The sequence below is a fragment of the Mastomys coucha genome, unplaced genomic scaffold (assembly GCF_008632895.1).
Source record: "Mastomys coucha isolate ucsf_1 unplaced genomic scaffold, UCSF_Mcou_1 pScaffold16, whole genome shotgun sequence".
NCBI classification, from domain to species: domain Eukaryota; kingdom Metazoa; phylum Chordata; class Mammalia; order Rodentia; family Muridae; genus Mastomys; species Mastomys coucha.
Genome location: NW_022196898.1, coordinates 11,848,445 through 11,863,021, shown reverse-complemented (window position 1 = coordinate 11,863,021; position 14,577 = coordinate 11,848,445). Strand labels below are relative to the sequence as shown.

The 14,577-nt window shown below is 35.0% G+C and overlaps 1 pseudogene across 1 annotated transcript; it reads left to right on the top strand.

Moving 5' to 3' along the window:
* Positions 1–314: 314 nt before the first annotated feature.
* LOC116094041 lies at positions 315–1,278 on the top strand (annotated as a pseudogene). The gene has a single exon (XR_004119948.1). The product of XR_004119948.1 is annotated as an inhibitor of nuclear factor kappa-B kinase subunit alpha pseudogene (transcript).
* The last annotated feature ends 13,299 nt before the right edge of the window (positions 1,279–14,577 follow it).

Below are 14,577 nucleotides of genomic sequence, written 5' to 3'. Positions count from 1 at the left end.
AACCACTGTTGCCTTTTGGTTTGCCTCCTGACTATGGTCACAGGGTGATGAGCTGCCTTATGCTACCACTGCCATAGTGATATCTGACTTCCGAAGTATGAGGCAAAATGTATCCTCCCTCCATTAAGAGTCTTCTCATTAGATATTTTGCCATGTCAGTGAGTAAAATTAACTAATGTAGGAACACTATGACAAAATCGTGTGCCATCCTACATTTAAGAAGAAAGGTGATCTCAGCATCTCAGCAACTCAAAGCTAAATTGAGTTTTTTTCAGAAAAGCATTCAGCTTGACTTGGAGAGATATAGTGAGTAGATGACTTATGGGATATCTTCAGAAAAAATGCTAAAAGCATGGAAAGAAATGGAGGAAAAAGCCATTCACTATTCTGAGGTTGGTGTCATTGGATACCTTGAGGATCAAATTATGTCTTTGCACACTGAAATCATGGAGCTACAGAAGAGCCCCTATGGAAGAGACCAGGGAGACTTGACGGAATCTCTGGAGCAGCGTGCCATTGATCTCTACAAAGAGCTAAAGCACAGACCTACTGATCACTCGTACAGTGACAACACAGAGATGGTGAAGATCATTGTGCACACTGTGCAGAGTCAGGACCATGTTCTCAAGGAGTTGTTTGATCACCTGAGCAAGTTGTTGGGCTGCAAGCAGAAGATTATTGATGTGCTCCCCAAGGTGTAAGTGGCTCTCAGTAACATCAAAGAAGCTGACAATACTGTCATGTTTATGAAGGGAAAAAGGCAGAAGGAAATTTGGCACCTGCTTAAAATTGCCTGTACACAGAGTTCTGCCCGTTCTCTTGTAGGATCCAGTCTAGAAGGCACAGTAACCCCGCCAGTCTCAGCATGGCTGCCCCCTAGATTAGCAGACCATGACCATCCTCTGACATGTGTGAGAGACGTTAGCACAAATGATAGAAGAAAATCTGACCTGTCTTGGCCATTTAAGTACTATTATTCATGAAGCAAGTGAGGACCAGAGCAGTAGTATGATGAGTCTTGACTGGAGTTGGTTAGCAGAAAGACTCACCGTTTGCTCACTGCCCTGGAGCCTAGGAAGCTGTCCCAGCACTTACCCCAAAGTTGTCATTACTTGCTGAAGCCATTCTTCACATAACAGTCCATGGAGGAGATGGCTGTGATCAAAAACTACAAATGACTTTACAAGCACAGAAGCTTGGTGTTTTGTTTGTTTTAATAATTGTGATCTCTGAACAGATAGGATTTTATAACAAATTAGTGAAATTAATTATTCTTTTTAACACTGCAGCTAATTAGGGAGATCATTAGTGACCTGCTTATCTTATAAAATTGGAAAAATACTACTAGTTTAGCTGATGAAAAATTTCGATAATCTTCTAAAGGTCTAAATTTTAGACATAAGGCCCAACATGGTATTAGTATACAGAGATGAAAAGTTCATCCAATGTTCATTTTAAGTAAAGATTATCTATGGAGTTTCTATGGAAGAGACTGCTCACAAGTAAGATTGCTCTTCCTGAAGACTAAGCCCCGCCTCCTCATGTTGCTCTCAGCAAGTGCTCTTCTTGGCATCACATGGAGTTAGATGAATCTCATCTTTAATCACACATTTAATAGAGTCCTTTTCTTATGTAAGGGACTGGACATATGTGCCTTTGATATCAACTGACCATAATGAATTGTGTTGTGTGCTACTATATGTATATGTATTTAAGGTGTACATTTAATAATATCAAAGAGAAGATGCCTGTTAATTTATAATGTATTTGAAGGTTGTATTGTTTTTGCATTTGTAAAAATGGGTCACTTGTTTAAACAATCTTTTATGTCTTGTCATACAAGTTTCAAAAGGTCTGCATTCCTTTATCTATAATTATAGTCTCAAAATCCAAGAAGTTCTGAAAACAAGGTTTTCATAACCTTGATAATAAAATTCATTTGCTTCTGGATCTATTCTGATCTGATACTGGATCTACTTATCCCATTTAGTGTTAATATTCATTTATTTTGCTGCATAAATATTAATGTGTTTGATTATTGGGATGTGCTGCCACAGACTCTTTTGAGGGTTGATGTAGTATGGTGTATGCACTGAATTACCTTTCTAAAATCTTTCTCATTCTGAAACATCTAGACTTAAGGGTTTCAGATAAAAGATTGTGGATCTCTGCCTTATGTTAAATAATTTAGAAAAAAAGAAAAAAAAAGTAGAAAGGACTTCAAAGAGGACCTACGACTATGGATTGTAGAGTCTACACTAGGACTATAACAGAGATAGTACTCAAAAGATAAATCCTTCCTTTCTAATGCAAATAAAATATTAAGCCCCTGACAACCTTAACAAATAACTATAATAGAAAATAAATAACTATAAGTAAATAACTATAAGAGAAAGATATCTATGTATTTTTCTCAAATTCCTTTTCATAGTCAATAAACTAATTTCCAGTTCTTTCATCCTTCAACAAAAGTCACCCATGATGTTTGCTCAGAAAAGCCCAGATGTACCATCAGGAAATAATATTTATGTTCCAAAAAGAGAGCCCGCCCTGTCAGAAGGAAAAGTAGCCCAGTTCCGATGGTTAGCTATTTACCAGCCCTTGAACATGGACAGAGAGCATAGAGCCTCAGACTCCAGTGTTACTCCTTTGCCTCTGGCTTCTCCAGTGTTCCATTCTCTCAGCTTGTACTCTTTACCAGAGCAATGTAGAGGAAAGATGGAGGTTGAGGACAGCTCTTCTTTTTCCTTTTTTGGGGGAGCATGTTGAGTCTTCTCCACACTCTAATTACATTTACACCCTTTAACTACAAAATACTAAAACATTGGCAGTAACCAGAATTAGGAAAATGAAAACAAAGTTCAATCCAATATGCTTTTTTCAAAGCCAAAATTAAGTAGATACTTGAATTAAGGAAGGCAGATTTTATATCAGCATTTCTTTTTATGTATTTTCAATGTGTCTTTTTCCCTTAGGACAATAACATAATAAATGCAAATTCAACAAAAATATACAAACTTAAACAATAAGTACAGAAATATTCACAGTGAATAGTGATTAAGATGAGAAAATTATAACTTGGTGATGAAAGTAAAACCAATACATTGTGAATATAATTAAATCAACAAAACATTTTATTGAATTACTATGAAAGGGTAATTCTTTCAGAATTTATATTTCTGACAATAATAAAGAGATAAAAAGTACTTTAACTTCATAGTGTTGTTTCAGGCTACAAGTGACTGAAAATTATCAATTCAATTGAATTTTTAAAATGTATTTTTATATTAAAACAAGTTTAAATCATTTAGTATTTTTTTTACATTTTAATGTTTCTATTATGCATTCATGGAACTGCTGTTTAAAATAATTATCCTAACATGGTGAAAATTTCTAATGTAAATAATAAAAGGTATTTTATTATAATTTTGAAATGCAACAGCTTGATTACATGTAAGACTTCCTATTTATGTCCTCAGAATTATTAAAATAAGTGACTTTTCCTCCTTTTGTTTGAAGCAAGCTCAGGATATAAAGACCAAGACATTGTAAAAGTAAGAAAAGAAGAGTTAAAATTTAGCTTAGATTATAAAATATGCTAATTATGAAGGAGGTATTAGGTTCTTCAATATATGTGGTTTTTATTGACATTAGAGTGAACTCTATAATATCTTAAGTTAATATTTTGTGCAAATAAATTCTATAGTGGTGATAGATTTTGTATTTTCATCAGGAGCCCAACATAAAAGTCTTTGAGATTGTCCTTTTTATATCTGCCATCAAGTAAAGTTAAAAACAAGAAAAAAAAACTTTATCACTGAGATTAGTAGTAGGATTAGATTTAGGATCAGATTCAAAGTAAAATGAGTGACTCTTGGGCTGTAGATTCTCATGTCACTCAGTTGTCTTTGCTTATATTGTGTTGTCTTAATATAATATGTAACTATATCTTGCACTATAGAGTACATGGAAATATTTATGCTACTAAATTTTTTACTAATGCAATCCAGAATACACAATGGTTTTCAACTTTTGACCCACCTCAGAATCACCTGAAAGGTAGCATAGATCTCCCACAATATGTTATATTCACTAATATTTTGTGTGAAGAGGCAGGTGCACCTGTAGAAATGATCAAAATCATGCACATAAAGCTATGTAAATCACATGCTAATCAAAATCTAAAATTATACGTGCTAAATAGTCAGTATTTACTTCATAAGATTTAGTAGCTGTTCATACAAATCTAGTGCCTGGTTTGTTTTTCTGTTGGCATGTGTGTTTTTGTTTGAGAAGCATGCACCTGTCATTGTTGCTAAACTTGATGCATCTGGAGAAAATTTTCCTTTCTGTTCTAGTTTGATTGGCATGGTACAAAAGAACATGTGAGAGTGATGGATGTTGGTTATAAAATGATAAAGTCTAATTGCCTAGTCTGAGGTCTACTTCCTGATTAGCACTTGCCTGTGTACTTACTTGTAAGTGAGTAGGGTGCTACACGCTTGCAAGAGTAATCTCATATTCTTCTCTCTTGGTGTCTAGACTATAACATGGAGTAAGTATGTTTGTGAATTTTCAAAACATTTCAGAAGAACAAACTGTAAAGATATGAATGCCAACTATTGTTTTGTAATTATATTTATTAAGTGCCTTGTCTATTGGTTATTTCAGATCCATGATGGAAAATATTGAGCAAGACTAATAATGAGAAAATTAACAAACCAATGAAAATGAAACAGAAATAATTTCTTGAACTAATTATTTAAATGAAGTCACTGTTCTCTTCATATTTCAGCACAAAGTTATGGCTCAAATATGTTTAGAAATATGTTTGGAACAGAGTGAAATGATCAAATATAATTGAGAAAGAAAAGAAAGTTTCCCTTGATGAAAACAAACAGAATATATGACCACCAAGTCATCCCTACAATGTTAGAAGGAATATTTCTAACAAAAGAAAAAGAAAAGCATATATTAAGACAGTACAGAGGAAAAAATCAGTAATGCAAAGATAGCTAATACCATAAAATCTATAAAATGGCAAATTATTACACAACCCTTGATAATAAGTTTGAATTCAATGTTCCCCAAACCACAGGCAAAATACACTGGTTAAATACTTGGATTAGAAAATAAGATTGATCTTTTTGCTGTCTGTAATAAATACACATTGCTTATAATGATGATAGACACCCTCTTAATGTAAAAGGATAGAAGAAATAATTCCAAACAAATGAGACCAGGAAATAAGCAGACTTTATTATGCTGTTTTTAAATTTGAAACTTAAAAGCACAATAACAAGGCTTTATAATTCTCTTCTAATCCTCTAATGTAATCTGGCTACTTCGCAGCCTAAATCCCTGATGTAGTTGCATTTTTGTATTGGTCTGGCTCTCCAGGCTTTTTGTGTGTTCTCCCATGATGTCTCTCCAGACATCTTTCTCATCATGAATACTCTTCCTCTTTTTTTCTCTTTGTCTCCTGGCTGGTAGAAGTCCTGCCCTATTCTCTCTGTTGCCTAGTTATAGTCTGGACTGAAACCAGGTAATGTGATAGAGAAAACAGCATTTGAATAATACAAGGGTATTAAAATAAACTTCTAAGCTAACCAGATAAAGAATGTCAATTCTTTTGGTTCAATCCATGAAGAAAACATTACACTTCTAAATGTATACACACCAAACTTGTACACACCCAGTTAAAAATTAATTACTATGAGTATGAAAGAAGTCCTGGATTCAACTCCTAGTGAAACAGGAGAAAAAATATATTAAAATGTTAATCTCTACTTGTCTGTGTTGATGTGCATGTTACTAGACAACCATATCTCATAATCTTATATGTTTGAAATATTTCTTAAATTAAACTAAATATATCAAGTAAATTTTAAAACCATTTTTAAAATTTATTTATTTTATAAGTGTGTGTACACACACAAACACATACACACACACATACAGGCACACACACGTATGTGTACACATGCCACAGGACATTTGTAGAAGTCAGAAGACAATTTGCAGGAGTGAATTCTCTTCTTCTCCCATGTGGTTTCTCAGAACTGATGCAGACTACAAACCTTTATGGCAGGACTCTTGTTTCAGCCTCTTGTGAGCCTAGTATTTAATAACTATGCCATCTCTCCAGTATTCTTACACATGACTCTTTTTAATATTTATTTTAATTTTTTGAAATTATAATATAATTACATTATTCCAACCTTCTTCCTTCCTCTAAATTTTTCTTACTCTTTTTCTCTTTCATTTCCTCCTCTTTTCATTAAGTAGTTCCATGCATTTATGAAGATACACATATAATATTAAATATATCTCTTACACTATTTACATTAATATAATTATGGTTAAGTTTATATGTCTACTCCTCAACAAATCCTTCCACTTTATTAGCAAGCATGTATTTGTTGAATTATCCTATCAAATTGAATAGCTTTTTAAAGGATAAAATCATGATTCCTTGTTTTTTTTTTAAGAAAGTGATGATTTCAAACATGAGTATATTATAATTACATCATACTATCCCTCCCGTTCCCTGCAAATCCTCTTATATTCCTCTAAAGACACCCTCTCAATTCCATGATTTTTCTAGAGTTGTTTTTAATACACATCTGTTTGTATAAAACCTACTGAAACCAATAAGTGTCATCAATATTTGTTTGTATTTAGAGCTGATCACTTAGGATTAGATTCTTTATCCTATTCCTTCCCTCTAAAAAATGATTCTCCCTCCCATCAACAGCCATTCATTGTCAATAAATCCTCATGTAGGCATGAGTCCCATGAAAATTTTCTCTATCTGCATTGACATCTCAAGTTAACTGCTCTTTGACTGTCTTTTACAGACAGCCATTTTGTTGAATTCATGAGAGCAACATCCCTTTCCTGTCCAGATCATGTTCTTATCTTTATCCTCAGGTTTTGAAAATCTTTCTTGCCCCTCTTTCTCAATGATCCCTGAACCTTAGCTGTAGAGGTTGTGATATTTGTATCACTTAGGACTAGACACACACCATGGTCCACAATTCTCTGAATTTTGACCAATTGTGGAGCTCTATTAGAGGTTTCAGAATAAGCTTCTTTGATAATATGTGAGGGCTACCCTTCTCTATGGGTATAAGGATGAGTACTTAGTAAGTAGCAGTTGGAAATCATAGCACTTTATAAATGTGTTAGCAGTGTGTGGCCTCCCTTGCTCTGTGCTACCATCTAGGTTTATAGTACCAAGCATGGGTTCCTGACCAGGCTTTAAATCCAATCAGATAGCTATTTGTTGCCCCCAAGATAAAAGTGTCACTATTGCAATTAAGGCTGTCTTGTGAGTGTCATAATTGTGTTCCCCAGTTTTTAAAGTTGTAAACAAATGTCAACTTTTCACTCTTGGAAGCTTGCATAATAATGCCTTCTTACACTTTGAAAAGAATCCCTCAGGGAAAATACTTGTAGGTCAGTGCCAGCTTTATTTCCTCAACTCCTCTTACTGAAATGTATGCTTATTTCTCTCTTCAGTCAGAAGAGTTACTCCCAATATTTTCTGTAGTGTTGGCTTTGTGGAAATGAATTCTTTGAGACTGTTCATATTATGGAATATTTTCTTTCTTTCTAACCTTTGGCAAATACATTTGCAGGGTGAAGGAGTCAGGGTTGACATCTGTACTTGAAATATTGATCCAGGCTCTTATATCTTTCAAAGTTTCCATTGAGAAATCAACTGTTACTCTGATGTCTGTGCATATATATGTAACTCATAGCTTTTCCCTTGTACTTTTCAATACACTTCCTCTTTCTGTATATTTAAGCTTTTAAAAGCATAATATTCTATGGATAGTTTCTTCCCGGCTCTGCCTTTTTGGTGTTCTATATGTTTCTTGTATTTGTATGGGTAAGGCTTTCCTTCATTTGGGAAAGTTTTCTTCTATGATCTTATTTTTTGATTTTTATTTTGTATTGAAAATAGACTCTTCTCTCATGTAATACCTCTGAAACACAATTTCCCCTCCTCCCACCCTTCTGTCTCTTCCCACATGCACTCTCTTCCAAATGCACTACTCTCCCTCCTTTCTTCAGAAAAGAGCAGGCTTCCAAGAGACAACCAAAAGGAACAAAACAAGATACTACAAGAAAAGGCAGAAGTCCTAATCTCAAGGCTGAACAAGGCAACCCAATAGGAGGAAAAGAGTTCCATGAGCAGGCAAAAGAGTCAGAGACACACCCACTCATACTGTTAAGATTTCCACAAAAGCACCAAGCTAACAGCAGAGGACCTAGTACAGACACTTGTAAGGGCCATTTAAATTTCATATTCTATGAGGACATGTGATTCCCACTTAGATGATTCAGTCGTCCATGTTCTCCTGGTATCCTCCACACCCTCTGATTCCTACAATCTTTGTTCCCCCTCTTCCATGTGGTTCCCCAATATCCAAAGAGAGGGAACGAATGGAGACCTCCAATTAATGAAAAATCTGATCTAAGCAATTACTCTGGAATTGTCCTTCTATGCCTATAACTCAAAGATCTGGACATCTCATTGTGTCCTAAAGTTCCCCCATGTTCCTTTGCTGTGTTTTATGTATAATTTTTCATATTTTTCACTTGTGTTGTCTAATTTCTATATTTTTCTTCAAGTCCTACATTCTATATTTTACTCTGTTTTACGAGTAATACTTTCTTCTGAGCTTTCTAATCACATATTTATAATTTTCAGTTCCATATTCATTTATGCTTGAGTTATTTTCCACATTTCTACCCCTTTATTGAATTTACTTTTCAAATCCTGATTTATGTCTGTCACATCATTCCTCCTTATACTCATGTTTTCCTAGGAAAACATGAATTTGTTTTTTCCTTTTCATATTCATTCAGGTATTTGCTCATGTATTCTTAGAAAATTTTGAATTTTCTGATCATGTTTATGATTTTTAAAAATAATATGCCCTAGATAATTCCTATTGAAAGACATTTTTATAATATTATTGGAATTTCTAGAGGATATTCTATCTTGGTGTATCACATTATCTGTTTCTTTGAAATGTAGCCTGGAATGTGGATTTATTTCATTGGTTATATGTTAGATCAGAGATTCTAGGCTGCATAGGAGACTGGAAGTCTAAATTTTTGTTATTTTAAGCTTACTTGATTTCAGGTTAGGTTGCTGGGATAAAAATGTTAGTACTTCATATATTTGGTACTGGGGAGACAGAAATGATTCCAATCTAGGGGTAATTGGTATGTGGCAGGAGTTGTAGGAGTGACATGAGATTTCTTGAGTGAAGTTCAAGAACATGCCCTGTTGTTGTGGTCCTCGTTATCTGGGCCTGTGGGAACTGGACAGGTCAGGATCTTGATAAAACTCCAAAGGAGAATGTTCACTGTGCTTTCTGGCCAGGACTGAGCCTGAGGTGGGAGTACTAGGAGGAAAATGAGTCAGATTCACCAAGAGAGCTTGAGAATAGAGCTTTACACCTGGGCCTAGATTGGGAAGATCAATGTGGACAGTACAGAGCAAGGTCAGGATCCTTTGTGGGACTCAGCAAGAAGGTTGATGGCTACAGCCTCTGCCTGGGTTTGTGGGAGACAATGCAGAAGGAGGTAACTCATACTCTCCTAAAATTCACAAAGGAAATGGAAAAACAAGGAACAAAACACCCACCCAATGAAGAGAAAATCAGTTATCAGCATCTAGACCTATAATTATCCCAAATCCAAATTCCTAGGCATCAGTGTAGAAATACAACCAGTAACATTCAAGACTGTCTCCAGTAGATTCCTGCAGCCCTATCACAACAAGCCCTGAATATTCCAACATACCTGAAACACAAGAAAATATCCTACAACCTCATGTATGGAAATGATAGAGGTCCTGAAAGAAGAAATTAATAAACCCACTAAAGAAATAAAGGAAATCATAAACAAAAAGAGGAGAAGATGAACAAATTCTTTAACACTTTATCCCTTCTTCTGTTGAGCAACATCTGGGTTTTTTCCAGCTTCTGACTATTATATATAAGGCTGCTATAAACATAGTGGACCATGTGTCCTTATTACATGTTGGAGCATCTTCTGGGTATATGCCCAGGAGTGGTATAGCTGGGTCCTCTGGTAGAATTATGTCCAATTTCCTGAGGAACTGCCAAACTAATTTCCAGAGTGGTTGTACCAGCTTACAATCCCACCAGCAATGAAGGAGTGTTTCTCTTTCTCCACCTCACCAGCATCTGCTGTCCACTGAATTTTTTATCCTAGCCATTCTGACTCGTGAGAGGTGGAATCTCAGGGTTGTTTTGATTTGCATTTCCCTGATGACTAAGGATGCTGAACATTTCTTTAGGTGTTTCTCAGCCATTCAGTATTTGTGAATTGAGAATTCTTTGTTTAGCTTTGTACCCCATTTTTTGTCATTTTTTTATTAGATATTTTCTGTATTTACATGTCATATGATTTTTTTCCCAGTTTCCCTTCCCAGGAACAAACAAACAAACAAAAACAACAACAAACTCCTGTTGTCTCCCCCCTCCCCATGCCTGCCACCCCACCCTCTCCCACTTATTGGCCCTGGCATTCCCCTACACTGGGGGAGGTTCTCTGGAGTCTAACTTCTTGAGTTCTTTGTATATATTTAATATTAGCCCTCTATTAGATATAGGATTGGTAAAGATTTTTCCCAATCTGTTGGTTGCTATTTTGTCCTATTGACAGTGTCCTTTGGCTCCAGAAGCTTGGCAATTTTATGAGGTCCCATTTGACAATTCTTGATCTTAAAGCATAAGCTATTGGTGTTCTGTTCAGGAAATTTTTCCCTGTGTCCATGTGCTTGAGGTTCTTCCCCCACTTTCTTATCTATTAGTTTCAGTGTATCTGGTTTATGTGGAGGACCTTGATCCATATGGTGGGACTCATGGCTCCAGCTGCATATGTTGCAGAGGATGGCCTAGTTGGTCATCAACAGGAGGAGAAGCCCTTGGTCCTGTGAAGGCTCTATGCACCAGGGTAGGGGAATACCAGGGTCAGGAAGAAGGAGAGGGTGGGTGGGTGAGCAGGGGGAGGGGGAAGAGAATACAGGATATTTTTTGGAAGGAAACCGGGAAATGGGATATCATTTGAAATTTAAATAAAGAAAATATCTAATTTAAAAAAAAAGAAAATATCTAATAAAATAAATAAATAAATAAATAAATAAATAAATAAATAAAGAGAATTTATTCCTGGAAACACAAACAGTGGAAGAAAAAGAATAAAATGACAAAAATAAATCAATAAATAGAATCAATAAATAAAATCTAAACTGACAGAATCTTAGAAAAGAAAACTTTAGAAATTTAAACAGGAACTAGAGTGGCAATTGCCATCAATAGAATACAAGAGATGGAAGAGAGAATCTCATATGGTGAAGATATGACAGAAGAATGGATACATCCACCAAAGAAAAGTTTAAATCTAAAAACTACTGACACAAAGCATCCAGGAAATCTGTGACTTATGAAAACTTCTGACACAAGACATCCAGGAAATGTGTGACTTATGAAAAGACCAAACCTTAGAATAATAAGACTAAAAAATGGAGAAGATTTTCACCCCCAAGGAACAGAAAATATTTTCAAGAAAACCAAAGAAGAAAAATTTTACTAACCTAAAGAGGGATATGCTTATAAAGTACAAGAAGCATATAGAGCCACCAATAGAGTGGACAAGAAAATAAAGTCCCAATGCATAACAATCAAAACTCTTAAATGTTCAAAACAAGGAAAAAATCTTAAAGGCTTTGAGGAGCGTGGAGAAATAACATAAAGACAGTCTTATTAGAATTCCACCTGACTTCACAATGAACACTCTAAAGGCCAGAAGGGCCTGGACAATTATGCTTCAGACTCTAAGAGACGACAGATGACAGTCCACACTATCATACCCAGCAAAATCTTCGATCACCATAAATGGGAAGAACAAAATACTCCTTTATAAATCTAAATTCAAGCAATGTCTGTCTAAAAATATCTAACCATAAGAAGCTATTAGAAGAAAACTCTCACCTAAGGAGATTAAATAGAACCATGAAAACACGGGAAAACACTTTTTTTAAAGAAAAGTATTACAGTCAGATGTGCCTTGACAGTAGGAACATATTACTGACAGGTTTTCAACCCTTCATTTTAGAATTGTTAGTATTCTGATGGTCTAGAAAAGCCTATGCAAACAAATGCACTAATGTTCCTTCAGCTTCAAAGAGGTGACACACCATCTAAACTGAAGCTCATCTAGGGAGCCCTCAAAATTCCTCTGATTTCTGATCCACATGTTACCTAGATTGTTCTACTGTTTTGATAGACAATTCTGGGAAGCAAGTAGATGTATGCAATTACTTTTCAGTTATAATTCATTGTCACTTGATAAAGATATCTTATGACCTCAAAATTAATTTATTAATGATGATTTCAAAAAAATAAAGTCATAATAAATATTCTGGTGTTTTGACCTGTAGTTTTAAAATACCTAAGTATTCTTAGATATAAGATCCTGAAAACATTAAACAGAGAGGAAGATATTGAAATTGTTCAAATCTATGTGTGATTTCTAAAACTTTATCTTTGTTTATCTCCAAGGTAATTTTGCCAAAATAGAACACAAGGCATTAGATTCTTTTAAGAAGATTTCCTGCTTTTACTGAGATTTTACAATGTGCAATAATTAGCAATGTTGAACTTTAATGAAGCCAACAAAAATAAATAAATGAAAACAACTGTGTTTTAATCTTAATAAAACTGTGTGCTTGATAATTTCCCTAATTCATACAACTTTGTCACTTACTCCCTCATTGGAAGCAAACAACTTCTGGGTCAGCTTCACTATTTTCTTGATATCAGTACCATGTTTTTCCTCCCAGCCATGGGCAATTGCCCCCTGCATCTTCTACACTGGCTTCTTGTCCACTTGAGTCATCACCTAGGACTCCTTGTGGCTCTTATTCAGTTTAACATAGTAGTCGTGCCTTTGAGGATACTTTCTCTTTAAATAAGCTCTCAGATCCTTAGTATCTTGATGGTATCCAGAATTGTACATGTAGCATGATCCACTTAAACTCCAAATCCTTTTATTTTATTAAAATGTGCACAGTAGGAGAGTGAAGATGTTCATTGTAGAGAAAAATACAGATTATGCGCCCATGGTAAGTAACTCACATTCTGAATTATAGAAGACATGGCAGGGCAGAAAGAAACATGCTGCTGGAATAATTGTAAAAATTTGAACTTCATTTTTTTTTGTTTTGAAGATTATTGACATATCTATCACCATTTCCTTTCATAAATATTGTTACCTATATGTGATGAGGAAAATTATATCAAGAACAATAACTGATACAGATTTACAGTTACTATAAAAAATGAGTGGAATTTTTCAATCTTACAAAAAATGTGTAAGAAATTATAAAGTTTTCACTTTTTCAAGGACATAAAAACAATTCCTGCTTAAATTCTAGTTTGAATTCAAGTATCTTAGTCCCAAAGTTCATGATTTTAATTTCTACACTCTGTGATACACTGATGGGAAATACAATCCATCAGTTCTGTAAGCATGCCTCCCCCTTTCCATTTTCCCAGGCACTATGTCATTTTGGCTAACCTTACATAGTCTTCTGGATTTGTATTTTGCTAATATCAAGTTGACTTCTTTAAACTGGATGCCTCTCTCTTTCAACTTCAAACTCCCTTCAGTCTTAGACTCCTAATGTGAAAATTCACATTAATTTTGAATAAGCCTTCCATATTGATCATATATAAACCAAGTAACCTCTTGTTTGTTCCTTTGAACCCAACCCTGCATCTGTATGTAAGATGTCAGCTCTATCTATCTATTTAAAGGAGAAAATAGAGGCTCATCTGTGGCCTAGTCTTTTATTCCCACACCTAACCTCATCAGAACACATCTTAAAATTGTACCAGTTCTTCACCTCTATTCTTGCACCACTGGTCTCTGTTCCCACTGCTCTATTGTGACGATTTCCTAATATACTTCTTTGTTCTCCACAGTGAACAACTTTACAAAACTCAAAGAGAACCCTGTAAAGTTAGTATAACCATGTCTCTTTAAAATCACTTTGAAGTATGGACTTCCTGGCTTACTCAGATCTGGACCTTGGCATCAAATCTTTCCTTTCTCTGCTCTATTCAGTGTGTCATCCCTATATTCCAGACTGATACTGTTTCTCTTATATGCTACTTATCTAAAGAGCTACACATCTGGGCTCCCACATCCTTCACAGCTCTGCCAAAATGTCAGGTTTTGCCTAACACACCATCATAAGCATACTTTCTCTCCAAAATTTAAAATACTCACCTCCCTCAGTTTGGTTCATGCTCTCCATCATCTGCTACCTTCTGCTCTAGGTATTGACTTGTATCTCCGTAATAAAAAAAATTATCCAATGCAAGTCACGATTCCCATTTCCTTGAACCATCTTGGTAGCTGTTTGTTGAATTAAGTTTTGAATTTATACTTCCAATGGTAGTGTGGATATCCTTATCACAAAATTATCTCCAGACTCCAACTCACTGTAGAAAGCAGTTTTCA